The following is a 15,235-nucleotide window of genomic DNA, read 5'->3' as shown; positions in this document are numbered from 1 at the left end:
TTAAATCCCCGCCTCCAGAAACACACGTGCCTTCAGCCAATCACAGCCAATGACAATGATGTCATTGAATGGCTGTGATTGGCTGAAGGCACGTGTGCTTCTGGAGGCGGGGATTTAAAGCCCTTCGTAGAGAAAGCAATGCTCTGCCGGGGACCAGGAGGGAGCGACATCCTGCAGCAGCGCCGCAGAACGCCAGGAGAAGTGAGTAATGATTTTTATTGTAACACATTTCTGGATGAATTGCAGGGAAGGGCTTATATATTTAAGCCCTCCCCGACAATTCATCCCGCGATCGACGGCAGCCCATCGCTTTCAGTGGAACCTGCTGTATTGCCGGCTCCATTAAATTCAATGGGCTAACATCGTTCTTCTCTGCCACAGCTGTTACAGCTATGGCAGAGGAGAACGATCTTTATGCTGACAGTGCGGGGGGGGGGGTACTCTTGCCGCTATTGTGGCTTAATAGTGGGACCTGTGAACTTGAGATGCAGCCCAACATGTAGCCCCTCGCCTGCCCTATCCGTTGCTTAGTCGTTCCCATCACTTTCTTGAATTGCCCCGATTTTCACAAATGAAAACCTTAGCGAGCATCGGCGATATACAAAAATGCTCAGGTCGCCCATTGACTTTAATGGGGTTCGTTACTCGAAACGAACCCTCGAGCATCGCGAAAATTTCGTCCCGAATAACGAGCACCCGAGCAGTTTGGTGCTCGCTCATCTCTAATAGAAACTGTATGCAATAAGCCTGGATGTCTGACAGTTAAAGCTGCATCGTGATGTCATTAAGGCTCTATTATGACACGTACAGCTTGGAACCATAAATACTATAGCACGGCTGCCATTTACAGTCAGTCTCCATTGGAGTTGGAAGTTGGCAAACATGTACTAGGCTATCTTTCCAAGAAGCCACAGCAGCGGATTAATTGGATGTTCCACCGAACTGCTATTTTATTCGGCCAGTAAGGCGGAAGCGGTGGCCTACAAAATCTGATTGGTCGCTGCTGCTGCCGACATTTTTTTAAAAGGTACGCTCAGTTCTTTCAGGGAGAACATTAAGGTATGTACTTACAATTCAGGCAGGTAGGTTCAGTTCTTGGAGGTTGGGGAATGCTTATGGGCAAGGCCTTATGTCTGATCATATTGGCTGCTTCCAACTGTACCTACCGCAAGCAGATGCTCAGTGGATACAATGCTCTGAGCTGGGGAAAACCCCTAGAATAATCCATGGCAGGCAGGCAGACAAGCAAAATGTAAAACCCGGAATTGGTTAGCTGCGCTAAAATTCTTGCTTGTACCTGAAAAAGGTTTCGCCTGCAATGCGGCCTTCTACTGGTTTTGGCGACGTGACATTCACTGACAAAGCACAGGCGCTGGTAGGTTTCTGCGAGCACCCACAATACAGCGTTGCAGTCTTCAAATCTGTGCAGAACTCTTTTCCCTAAAATTAGCAAGATTCGCTTAAACCTCTTGTGGTGTATTATAGCCTTCTCCTGAGATGACATTCATAGCGGTACTAAGAATAATAAAGATAAAAAGCATCATAGGCTGAAGAAATTATACGCTCGGTACGTCATTTTTTAGCCTTCCATAACTATATTTCTATATATGCATACATCCATATATTTAGCTAGATATCCTTAAAAATCTATATCGATATATATGTATTTCTATATATTTATACAGATATTTATCTATACACAGAGGCAGATAGATAGATAGATAGATAGATAGATAGATAGATAGATAGATAGATAGATAGATAGATAGATAGATAGATAGATAGATAGATAGAGACTGTATGCAATAAGCCTGGATGTCTGACAGTTAAAGCTGCATCGTGATGTCATTAAGGCTCTATTATGAGACGTACAGCTTGGAACCATAAATACTATAGCACGGCTGCCATTTACAGTCAGTCTCCATTGGAGTTGGAAGTTGGCAAACATGTACTAGGCTATCTTTCCAAGAAGCCACAGCAGCCGGATAAATTGAATGTTCCACCGAACTGCTATTTTATTCCGCCAGTAAGGGGGAAAAGGTGGCCTACAAAATCTGATTGGTCGCTGCTGCTGCAGACATTTTTTTAAAAGGTACGCTCAGTTCTTTCATGGAGAACATTAAGGTAGGTACTTACAATTCAGGCAGGTAGGTTCAGTTCTTGGTGGTTGGGGAATGCTTATGGGCAAGGCCTTATGTCTGATCATATTGGCTGCTTCCAACTGTACCTACTGCAAGCAGACGCTCAGTGGATACAATGCTGCGAGCTGGGGAAAACCCTTAGAATAATCCACGGCAGGCAAGCAAAATGTAAATAACGGCATTGGTTAGCTGCGCTAAAATTCTTGCTTGTACCTGAAAAAGGTTTCGCCTGCAACGCGGCCTTCTACTGGTTTTGGCGACGTGACATTCACTGACAAGGCACAGGTGCTGGTAGGTTTCTGCGAGCACCCACAATACAGCGTTGCAGTCTTCAAATCTGTGCTGAACTCTTTTCCCTAAAATTAGCAAGATTCGCTTAAACCTCTTGTGGTGTATTCTAGCCTTCTCCTGAGATGACATTCATAATGATACTAAGAATAAAAAAGATAAAAAGCATCATAGGCTGAAGAAATTATACGCACAGTACATCATTTTTTAGCCTTCCATAACTATATATCTATATATACATACATCCATATATTTAGCTAGATATGCATAAAAATCTATATCGATATATATGTATTTCTATATATTTATATAGATATTTATCTATACACAGAGGCAGATAGAGATAGATAGATAGATAGATAGATAGATAGATAGAGACTAGAGATGAGCGAGCATACTCGTCCGAACTTGATACTCGTTCGAGTATTATAGTGTTCGAGATGCTCGTCACTCGTAACGAGTACCACGCGGTGTTCGGAATACTTTCACTTTCTTCCCTGAGAAATTTGCGCGCTTTTCTGGCCAATAGAAAGACAGGGAAGGCATTACAACTTCCCCCTGCGACGTTCAAGCCCTATACCACCCCCCTGCAGTGAGTGGCTGGCGAGATTAGGTGTCACCCGAGTATTAAAATCTGCCCCTCCCGCGGCTCGCCACAGATGCATTCAGACATAGTTCAGGGAAAGTGCTGTTGGTACCGGAGCTGCTATAGGGAGAGCGTTAGGAGTATTTTAGGCTTCAAGAACCCCAACGGTCCTTCTTAGGCCATAGAAATCGCAGATCGCACCTATGTGCGATCTGCGATTTCTGTTCTCTTCTCTATATGCGCTCAATGGGGCCAGCGGCAGCAGCGCCGACCCCATTGAGAACATATACAAGACAAATCATTCTTCTCTGCCACAGCTGTAACAGCGGTGGCAGAGAAGAACAATGTTGGCCCATTGAATTCAATGGAGCCAGCAATACAGCCGACTCCATTGAAAGCAATGGGCTGCCGGCGATCGCGGGATGAATTGTCGGGAAGGGCTTAAATATATAAGCCCTTCCCTGCAATTCATCCAGAAAAGTGTTACAATAAAAATCATTACTCACTTCTCCTGGCGTTCTGCGGCGCTGCTGCAGGATGTCGCTCCCTCCTGGTCCCCGGCAGAGCATTGCTTTCTCTACGAAGGGCTTTAAATCCCCGCCTCCAGAAACACACGTGCCTTCAGCCAATCACAGCCAATGACAATGATGTCATTGAATGGCTGTGATTGGCTGAAGGCACGTGTGCTTCTGGAGGCGGGGATTTAAAGCCCTTCGTAGAGAAAGCAATGCTCTGCCGGGGACCAGGAGGGAGCGACATCCTGCAGCAGCGCCGCAGAACGCCAGGAGAAGTGAGTAATGATTTTTATTGTAACACATTTCTGGATGAATTGCAGGGAAGGGATATATTTAAGCCCTTCCCGACAAATCATCCCGCGATCGACGGCAGCCCATCGCTTTCAGTGGAACCTGCTGTATTGCCGGCTCCATTAAATTCAATGGGCTAACATCGTTCTTCTCTGCCACAGCTGTTACAGCTATGGCAGAGGAGAACGATCTTTATGCTGACAGTGCGGGGGGGGGGGGCACTCTTGCCGCTATTGTGGCTTAATAGTGGGACCTGTGAACTTGAGATGCAGCCCAACATGTAGCCCCTCGCCTGCCCTATCCGTTGATGAATTTGTTAAGGGGTCTAGTTTTCAAAATAGGGTCATTTGTGAGGGTTCTTTTTCGTTTTGGCCGCCCAATGTCTCTACAAGTGGGCAATGGGGACTGGAATTAATTCCGTTGTACCCTGAAATCCAATGGGTGCTCCTTCCATTATAGGCCTAGCCATGTGTCCTTTAAGTAGATTAGGGACACAATGGGTATGTTTCTGAACACGGGACAGCGGGGGTATCCATTTTGGGGTGAATGTCTTCATTCCTATGTACACTGTCCAAAAAACCCAGTTTTTCAATTGACACAATTGCTAAAAAAATGAAAGCCTGTTTGCGCCTTAATGACCAGGCCAAACTTGCCACAACTTGCCTCCAGCTTTCCTAGTCTTCTGCACAACACCATTACATGTCTACACCAATTTGTTTTCGGGAGCCGAGGCAAGTGGGGTGACGACTACCGAGCGAGGCTCTGTTCGTGTCAGTGGTAGGGAGCTCCTTACCTATTGCTCCCCAGGCAGCCTGCTTACCTCTTCTTCTTATCCCAAATCTTCTCCTGGAGCCGCTTGTCACTTCGGTCACGTGACCTCCAGCAACCCGATTTTCCTCCATCCGGTCAAAAAGCGTGCATTGCGCTACCTTCCGCTTCCTTCACTAGTGACGTATGCGTACATTACCTTGTCAGGAAGTGCGGAATGAAAGCAGCCGTGCGAGACAATGGCGTGACTGCGCACGTGCGAACCCGACACACGACTGCGCATGCAGCTATCCTGGAGATAGCTATAGTCTATGGAATATACACGGGCTTTAGCCTTGGCAGTCGTCGTCTTTAAAATCTATGTATAGCTACCTCCCATGCTGTCCATTGGTTTCTACAGTAACATTGCAGCGCCCTCTATTGGTTTTACAGAAACGTGCTGCACCTATGTTCCCTTTAATAAATGATCCCCAGATAGGGGACGTATCAGATGTAACACGCTCAGGCAGCACTCCAGGCGCACCCACAATGCTCTGAGGGAGCTGGAAGACCTTTGCATAGCCCCACCCAACGCTTTCTCAACCGCGCCCTCCCCCCTCACATCCTCCTCAGTCCTTCCTCTTGCACCGTGCTCACGCATACTAGGCTTGCAGAGCCTGCAGGACTCGTCACCTCCCTACGCAGGATGGTTAAGCAGACGATGGCACTAGAAGCAAGCACTAGTTTGCCTCTGAAGGTGCGTCCGTCGGTCGTTTTGAGAGATCTCTTTTGGTGGACGCATTTCGAGTGGGGACGGACGGAAACTTTTTCCCAAAAAAAGGAAAATTGGCTTCGAGCCCATAGGGCTTTATTGGCTTCCCCTGGGCTGGCATTAGTAGACCCTAGTAAGAATAAGAATAGATCAGCATGGTCATCTGAAGAAGTTAAAATGTACAGCAGGCCTTTTTTTTTTTTTTCCTGCCATACATAAATAAATTCATCCATCCATCCATAACTATAGATTATATAGAGAAATAAATCTTGCTATTTGTATAGCGATAGATAGATAGATAGATAGATAGAGTGAGTAGATTATAGACATACATTATATCCAGATGATAGATTTTAGATTATTTATATCTGTGTAGATTTTATCATCTATATTAATTAGATAATCCATAGATCTATTATCTATCTATCAATCAATAGATCTATTATATAATCAACATACATTATAGAATCTACATATATACATAATACAGCTTTATGTGTTTGTGTATGTATGTAGATATATAAATATATATTTATATATCATCTAAAATCTATCTTTAATCTATATGCACAAAATCTATATAATCTATATCTACATAATTAATAAATAAATAGATAGATTCATTCATTCATACTCATTCATTCATACATACATACATACATACATACACACTGTATGCAAATGAGCCAGGTGTCTGGCAGGCTGATGTCACTGCATTGTGATGTCATCAATTTAGAAGTATAAATACCGGACTTGGCAGCCATGTTAGTCAGTCTCCGCTGCAGCTCGGAGACGGGAGGTGGGGGAACCCCTATCTCCTCCGAGAAGCCACAGAACTGGACCCTTTTTATTTTTAGCAGAGTGCATTTTTAATGCAGCACACAAGGGGGAGACAGCGGCCTACCAAAATCTACTGGGTCATATGACGTGGCTGGCGGTGGGCGGGGAAGCGGTTTTTACTCACTCTGAGTAAAGCCCTGGGGGCTGTGGACATGACAGCTCCTGGCGGAAGATGATGATTGGTATTTGTTTCGGGGGTGGGGGGAGAAATTTCCGGAATACTCATTGGGTGTCTCGTCTGAAGTTTTTGCATCTATGGTCGGGGAATGGGAGAGCCCAAATCTTATAGTTCCAGTGTATGTACAACCTTCCACGAGAGCGCGGGGACGTTACTAGTCTAAGTAAACGATGCGCATAAATGCCACAAATGTATTAACCCTTAATCGTACTGACCAGCAGATTGTGTGCCTTTAGGAAAAGCATAGGTGTACCGTCAGGTGTCACAATTGCAAACCGGCCCCTGCGGTGAGGGAACTCAGAGGCCCCCACCATATAAAGAATGTGCATGGAGTGCATTACTCCCTTGCCGCACTGCCTGTTGTGGGAGGGGGTGGAGGGTTGGCCAATGCAGTGTACAGCGCGGAGCTGGTTGATGACATCATCATTCTTCTGCTCCTGGCACCCCTGTGGTCTCCTCACACTACCAGACGCCTGTTTTGGGAGGGGTGGAGGGTCGGCCGACGCGGTGTACGGCGCGGAGTTGGATGATGACATCATCATGCTGCTCCTGGCGCCTGTGTGGTCCCTTCACACTGCCGGACGCCTGTTGGGGGAGGGGTGGAGTGTCGGCCGACGCGGTGTATGTAGTGGAGCCGGATGATGACATCATCATTCTTCTGCTCCTGGCACCTGTAGAGAGCATTGGTCCTGTTCCGGAGGGCTGGTCCCATGACTGTCATATTCTGACTGCCCTGTGTTTGTCCCCCCCTTCCCCACGGCTCAGGGGTCAATGTATTTCTTGGAAGCCCCTTGAGAACATGGCCATATGAGGCCTGGTGAAGTGTAGTTCTTATTTTCCCATCTCTCGATGCCTGTGATGTATTCCAGCATTAATGCCCGGATACATTGTGTCCTGCGGGGGGCAGATTATCTCCATATCAAACACAACACTTGGTTTTGGAAGTTCTTTTCCCATCCCCGCATTCAGCATCCCATAACTTCTGCATCTTCCCCGGTCAGAGGTAGGTGAGGCCTTGCTTTCTACGTGACGACCTTTTTGCCCCATTTTGGGTCCATACTTTTGATCACTTAGTATTTTGCCTCCATTTATTAGAGGTTTGTCTTTTTCTCCAGTTTTTCTGTGTTTGATAGTGTATTCAGTGTATTGTACAGGCCATTACGGATATGGTGATACCAAATATGGGGGTCTTCACCCCCCCTCCCATATGAAATAAGAGGAAAATGCACAGAAAAGTTGAATATCTATATCTCTCTCTATAGGGGCCACAACAGCCATGATTATACAAGAGGCTTCTGTACCGCAATGCCTCATCAGTTACAGTAGTGATCATAGGTAATGGCAAGCAGGGACACCTGTTGTCATGGCAACCAATCGGCCTGCCACGATTACAAGGGCCAGACGACATAACATAGGGAGCATGCTCCCTCGGGGAATCCTCTACTTGCTGCCATCTCAACAGAATGTAGGAGTTTAATAGTAGGGATCGCTATCCTTATGTACCCTGCTGTAGCAGTGGGAAGCCCGCTATCGGATGGTGTGAGCTCAGCTTCTGATCCCACGCCATCCACATGATGTACGCTTGTGTCCTGTTGTGGCAAGTACCACACAGCCAGGACAGACGTACATCCGGTGGCATTAAGGGTTTAACCCCTTAAGAGATAACTTATGTCCTGGGTGGTTGGTACTTGCTGTAAACTCGTGGGAGCAGAATCTGAGATTGTACTATCCCACAGTGGGAGCTGGCTGGGACTGACAGCAATCTATGCTGACCGTGGCATGTAAAGGGTTCACAGTGGGAGCTGGCTGGGGCTCACAGCAATCTATGCTGACCGTGGCATGTAAAGGGTTTATAGAGGGAGCTGGCTGGGACTGACAGCAATCTATGCTGACCGTGGCATGTAAAGGGTTCGCAGAGGGAGTTGGCTGGGACTGACAGCAATCTATGCTGACTGGGCATGTAAAAGGTTTACAGAGGGAGCTGGCTGGGACTGACAGCCATCTATGCTGACCGCGGCATGTGGAGGGAGCACAGAGGGAGCTGGCTGGGACTGACAGCAATCTACGCTGATCGCGACATGTAAAGGGTTTACAGAGGGAGCTGGCTGGGACTGACAGCCATCTTTGCTGACCGCGGCATGTAAAGGGTTCACAGTGGGAGCTGGCTGGGATTGAAAGTAATAAATGCTGACCACGGCATGTAAAGGGTTTACAGAGGGAGCTGGCTGGGGCTGACAGCAATCTATGCTGACCGTGGCATGTAAAAGGTTTACAGAGGGAGCTGGCTTGGGCTGACAGCAATCTATGCAGACCGTGACATGTAAAGGGTTCACAGAGGGAGCTGGCTGGGGCTGACAGCAATCTATGCTGACCGCGGCATATAAAGGGAGCACAGTGGGAGCTGGCTTGGGCTGACAGCAATCTATGCTGACCGTGGAATGTAAAGGGTTCACAGTGGGAGCTGGTTGGGACTGACAGCAATCTATGCTGACCGTGGAATGTAAAGGGTACAATGGTGTCGCATCTGTAAGAAGTCCCCGCGCTGCACGCAGATGGCGCAGAGCGGTGCAGTTGGGGCCGCGCCATGTCCGCTAGGTGCTGTTATTCACCCGCCCCTCCAGCCTCCTGTGCGGCAGCAGCCATGCATGAAGACTCGGCCTGCGCTGTGCAGCTGCTTCTGTTGTGCGCATAAACCTCTCCATTTATGACCCCACTAGTCCCAGCGAAGACTAGAGAGCCCTCCCCATTACCCACAATGCCCCAGCGGAGACTATGGCCCGCCCATTACCCACAATGCCCTGGTTAAAGCAGCTGTAAACACTAATGCCCACTAGAGATATGATAGCCTCATCTGCTGGATGTGCAGCTCTGCCTGCAGGAACTGAAGCCCGGCCACCGCACCCACCCCAAAAGACATGAAGTTCAGAACTGCTGCGTTAAAAAACTAGACCCCTTAACGAATTCTTCTAGGGTTGTGCTGCGTATTTTGACCCACAGTATTTGAATGAATCTGAGCAAAGCAAAAGGAAAAAATTACAATTTTAATTTTTTGGGCAATTGTGTCATTTTAAAAGCATTTTTTTGTACAGTGTACATAGGAATGAAGACTTTCACTCCAAAATGGATCCCCGTTTGTCCCGTGTTCAGAAACCTACCCATTGTGGCCCTAATATTATGACCGTATGCACAACAGGGCCCAAACCGAAAGGCGCATCAAACGTCAACTGTGTCTTAACATTTACGTAATCGCCATTATCCATCGGATAACAGCGATCACATGACCGGGGACCGCTCACTGCGGCCCTCAGTCACTGCTCCAGGCTCTCGGCTACCTTTAGTAGCCAGGAGTAAGGAGACTTTAAATTTACCAGGCCCTCTGCAGCTTCTGCGCTTGCGTCCACCATCTTGCTGATGGGCACATGTGCTCACATGGACCATGCTCCATTTTCGTGCGGGAGACCAAAATCGGAATTTACTCACCTGCTCCGGATCTTCCCTTCGCCGCGGCTGGCTGTATAACATATCCAGTCGTGTAACGATCACAATTAAGCTGCGCTGCGAACACACAGGATAGATGATGTATACTCACTTAGGAGAGGGGAGTGTCAGCCTCCCCCCTCAGGAGTCCGAGATGGCTCTAAACAATTGTTAACTCCGAAGACTACCTCCACCAGAATCGAAAGTTGCTTCCTCACGATCCAATATCAGGAAATAGTTTTTATTATTAAACAAACACAAATAGGTCCCTTTTTGAGGGGACCCGACATATACATACAACGCGTTTCGGCTGTTGGAAGCCTTTTTCAAGTATATCCTGCCACTCATAGATAGCTAACTTAAATATAAAACTACTAGACATACAATTCAATCACCTGGAAGAGCCACGTTGTATCGGGCGAAGTATACATCCTGGCGTGCGTCCCTGCATTGCCACCGGCTCACGCGTCATAATAACGCTGCTGGAGGACCTGTGATGATGCCGAAAAATGGGCGGAGCAAGCGGTCACATGACTGGCAATGTCATGTGACACCGCAGATGGAATTGACAGTGAGGAGGTCACGTGACTGGCACTGTCATGTGACCGGCACAGACACGTCACATTACGTATGGGGGCTCACAGCGGGAGAGGTGGGCTAGCCGTCACCTATTATCCCGGCTGACATGTAAAGCTCCTTCCCATGTAATAACATGATAGGCATCCTATAATGTGATACACCATGACATATCAAAAAAGGCCCATTATATAAATATATATATAAATATATATATATTATATAAATATATAAATTATATAAGTGATTTTTTTAAAAATGGAGCATGAAAAAATCTGGACCATGCTCCATTTTCGTGCGGGAGACCAAAATCGGAATTCACCTGCTCCTGATCTTCCCTTCGCCGCGGCTGGCTGTATAACATATCCAGTCGTGTGAGACCGGCCTTCGGTAGATCACTACCTTTTTATCACGTGACCAGGGACAGCTCAACGAGACCACCGATCACTGCTCCAGGCTCTCGGTGACCTTTGGTAGCCGGGAGCATAGAGATTAAAAATTTACCGGGCTCCCCAGCTGCTGCGCATGTGTCTGGCATTTTAAGGCAGGTTCATGCGCAGAAGCCGGAGAAGGTCCACGGAGGAGGATCACATTGAGGTTCAAATACGGAGGCCTCCGGTAAGAAGTTTCATCTCCTCTCACCGATCTAAGAGGGGAGATTAAACTTCAACTTTTTCTTAACTTTTACATGATCGCCGCTATCCAACCGAGGATAAGGATCCCGGGGGACATCTCCGGAGGCCTATAGAAATATTTTCACCTTCCTTTACGGATTGGATTCGTTACGGAATGGATATCCATTGGCTAACGGCAATCACGTGACTGGGGACCATGTACTGCGGCCCACCATGAAATCTCCAGGCTCTCGGCTATGTTTGGTAGCCAGGAGCAGGGATATCTTAAATTACTCAGGCAAACTGCGGCTCTTGTATCGGCCAACGTTGACGACGGGCGCGTGCGCAGAAGCCGAGGTGAGGTCCAAGGGTAAATCCGGGGGCCTTAGGTATGTAATTACATCTCCCCTCACGAATATGAGCGAAGATTACATTTTACCATTTTTTAACTTTGTTTACTTTTAAGGGTGACTGGTGGTCGCGCCAACAGCAGGGAGCTGTCATGTCCACAGCCCCCAGGGCTTTAATCCCCAGAGCAAGTGTCTTTTTATGGCCCTGGAGATTAAAGGCCGCTTAGGCAGGAAGTCACTAAGGGGTTAAGGAGCAAACAGACTTCGTCACTAGGGCCGCTCTCACACAGACAGTTTTTACAGCGTTTAGCTCGGCGTTTGAAAAGCCACGGTAAACACTGTAAAACACCTCCATTGATTTCAGTGGAGCTTCTCAGTGATGTGGATTTATTTTGGGGTCTACGGCGTAATCAATAGGAATGTTTGTACCCTTCCAGATTTATGTTCAGAGATTGTGCGCACAATGTAAGAGATCACACGGAGACAAGACTGTCAGTGAAGAAAGTCTTCCTGACTGTTTATTAGTAGGCGTATAGCATCTTATATAGCATGATGAGTTAATTGCCCTTTATGGGCAGCAGGAAGCAATACGTAGTTGGGAATCAAAGCATGGGATTGGGTGGTCCAAATATGGTCTTTTTCCATACGGTCCTGCGTGAGTTGCTGTAGTCATGGACGTCCGACATCACGTGGTTTCAGGTACAAAATCAGCACCATCTCTCCGAGTTTGATGGAGAGGGCAGGGGCGAGAATGAGCAATGTGTCGTCAAATGACGCCTGAGGGTTATGTGCAGGTAAAATGTGTCCTGAGGTTATGAGCGTGTGTTTCTATAATGCTGCATATTCTGATGACGGTTAGCAGTAATGAAACTGTCTGTTTTACTAACTGTCCCTACACTACCCCGCAGCCCTCAACGGTTGACCCTCCTCGACCTCCCAGATCGAGGCAGGCCCATCGAGCAAGCTAAGGCAAGCTCTCCGGGTCTACCACAGGGTTTTTCACAGCCCTTGCGACTGGACCACAGCTAGCCTGAGTCCCCTGTATTAGTTTAGTCGCTCTTCTTTGAACCCCCTCCAATACTGTAACATCTTTCCTGAGCACCGGTGATGAAATAAGAACATCTAAAATCTATTTGGTATCTTCGTGTCCATAACAATTTGAACTCTCAAAAAATCAGCATCATTTATGTTGTCAGAAAAAAAGCCAAAATGTCAGAATTGTACTTTTTGGGTCATTCAATTCCCCCCCCCCAAAAAATATCATAAAAAACGATAAAAAAGTGGCATGTAGTCCAAAATGATACCAAGAGAAACCATAGGTTGTCCTGCAAAGTTTTGAGATGGCAGCAAGTAAAGGATTCCCCGAGGGAGCGTGCTCCCTATGTTATGTCGTCTGGCCCTTGTAATCATGGCGGGCCGATGGGTTGCCATGACAACAGGTGTCCCTGCTTGCCATTACCTATGATCACTACTGTAACTGATGAGGCATTACCGTACGTGTACGTATGTATATATATTTATTATATATGATTGTTCTGACCAGGTTGGGGGAGTAGTGGTCAATGTAAGTGGGTGGAGCGGATCTAGGGATCAGTAATACTGGTGTGATGTGACTGTTAACCTGCTGATTTTTCATCATTTCCTGCAGATCTGATGTCCTTGAGAATGGGAAGGCTGTCCGACAGTGAAGAGACCCTCAACGTTCAGCAATCTTGAAACCCTTCGTTTTATGGACTGCTTTTTGCCTGTGACTCACCTTTTTTTTTTATAAGCTTTTTCTTTCAAAGAATTATGACGGAGGATCCTGAAAAACTGCGCAATATTTTACACCGATTGAGTAAACAGAAAAGATACCCAAACACAGCGGCCTTTGGTTTATCAGGGAATGACACTTGGTGTAAAATCCACATTTTTAGTAAATAATAAAACGTGATTTGAATTTGTTTTTTTGTTTTACCTTATTTATGTTTTTAACTCCTGATTACCCACGCTGTAAAGCCGGCTGCACATGGCTGTGACGGGCTCCGCCATGGAATTCCGGGGCGGAGCCCGTCACGGCGGCCCCAAGAGACCCCAATACTTACCTCCAGTTTCGGAGTCCCGCATGACGCCTCAGCGCGCATGGGCAATCGAGCGCGTGACGCACCGCAGTGGCATGTGACGCGGTAGGCGTAGAGGCGGTTTCACGCTATCTTCCGCTGTGCTACAGCGGAAGATAGTGTGAATGGACGGCTTCCACAGACTGTAATGGAAGCCGTCCACGCGTACACCCGCGGCAAATAGAGCATGCCGTGGGTGAGGACGGGTGATTTTACGGTGCGGAATTCCGCTGTGAAATTCCGCACCGTAAGCATTGAGCTATTAGGTTGAATAGATCCGTCTGTGGGAAGGAGCCTTAAGGCCTCATGTCCACTAGCAAAATGGAATTGCGGTTTCCGCAGCGGATTTGCCCCTAGGGAATCATTGGCCATCCGTGGTCCATTAAACTGATTTTTGCACCCGCGGATGGAATTTTAATAGAATTGCGTTTTTCACGCGTGGGAGAAAAAAACCCGGCATGCTCTGAGGGAGCTGGAAGACCTTTGCATAGCCCCACCCAACGCTTTCTCAACCGCGCCCTCCCCCCTCCCCCTCACATCCTCCTTAGTCCTTCCTCTTGCACCGTGCTCACGCATCCTAGGCTTGCAGAGCCTGCAGGACTCGTCACCTCCCTACGCAGGATGGTTAAGCAGACGATGACACTAGAAGCAAGCACTAGTTTGCCTCTGAAGGTGCGTCCGTCGGTCGTTTTGAGAGATCTCTTTTGGTGGACGCATTTCGAGTGGGGACAGACGGAAACTTTTTCCCAAAAAAAGGAAAATTGGCTTCGAGCCCATAGGGCTTTATTGGCTGCCCCTGGGCTGGCATTAGTAGACCCTAGTAAGAATAAGAATAGATCAGCATGGTCATCTGAAGAAGTTAAAATGTACAGCAGGCCTTTTTTTTCCCCGCCATACATAAATAAATTCATCCATCCATCCATAACTATAGATTATATAGAGAAATAAATCTTGCTATTTGCATATCGATAGATAGATAGATAGATAGATAGATAGATAGATAGATAGATAGGGGCTGACAGCAATCTATGCTGACCGCGGCATATAAAGGGAGCACAGTGGGAGCTGGCTTGGGCTGACAGCAATCTATGCTGACCGTGGAATGTAAAGGGTTCACAGTGGGAGCTGGTTGGGACTGACAGCAATCTATGCTGACCGTGGAATGTAAAGGGTACAATGGTGTCGCATCTGTAAGAAGTCCCCGCGCTGCACGCAGATGGCGCAGAGCGGTGCAGTTGGGGCCGTGCCATGTCCGCTAGGTGCTGTTATTCACCCGCCCCTCCAGCCTCCTGTGCGGCAGCAGCCATGCATGAAGACTCGGCCTGCGCTGTGCAGCTGCTTCTGTTGTGCGCATAAACCTCTCCATTTATGACCCCACTAGTCCCAGCGAAGACTAGAGAGCCCTCCCCATTACCCACAATGCCCCAGCGGAGACTATGGCCCGCCCATTACCCACAATGCCCTGGTTAAAGCAGCTGTAAACACTAATGCCCACTAGAGATATGATAGCCTCATCTGCTGGATGTGCAGCTCTGCCTGCAGGAACTGAAGCCCGGCCACCGCACCCACCCCAAAAGACATGAAGTTCAGAACTGCTGCGTTAAAAAACTAGACCCCTTAACGAATTCTTCTAGGGTTGTGCTGCGTATTTTGACCCACAGTATTTGAATGAATCTGAGCAAAGCAAAAGGAAAAAATTACAATTTTAATTTTTTGGGCAATTGTGTCATTTTAAAAGCATTTTTTTGTACAGTGTACATA

The 15,235-nt window shown here is 47.4% G+C and overlaps 1 long non-coding RNA gene across 1 annotated transcript in view; it reads left to right on the top strand.

The window, feature by feature from the left end:
- LOC136619815 (uncharacterized) overlaps positions 1 to 13,319 on the top strand; it is a 151,392-nt gene extending 138,073 nt beyond the window's left edge. Inside the window, exon 3 of the long non-coding RNA XR_010791047.1 lies at positions 13,024 to 13,319. This is a non-coding gene — a long non-coding RNA (uncharacterized lncRNA). The remainder of the gene's footprint in view (positions 1 to 13,023) is intronic.
- The last annotated feature ends 1,916 nt before the right edge of the window (positions 13,320 to 15,235 follow it).

Source organism: Eleutherodactylus coqui, chromosome 3 (assembly GCF_035609145.1).
Source record: "Eleutherodactylus coqui strain aEleCoq1 chromosome 3, aEleCoq1.hap1, whole genome shotgun sequence".
Lineage (NCBI taxonomy): Eukaryota > Metazoa > Chordata > Amphibia > Anura > Eleutherodactylidae > Eleutherodactylus > Eleutherodactylus coqui.
Note: the sequence above shows the minus strand (reverse complement) of the source record. Positions and strands in the feature narration are given on the sequence as shown.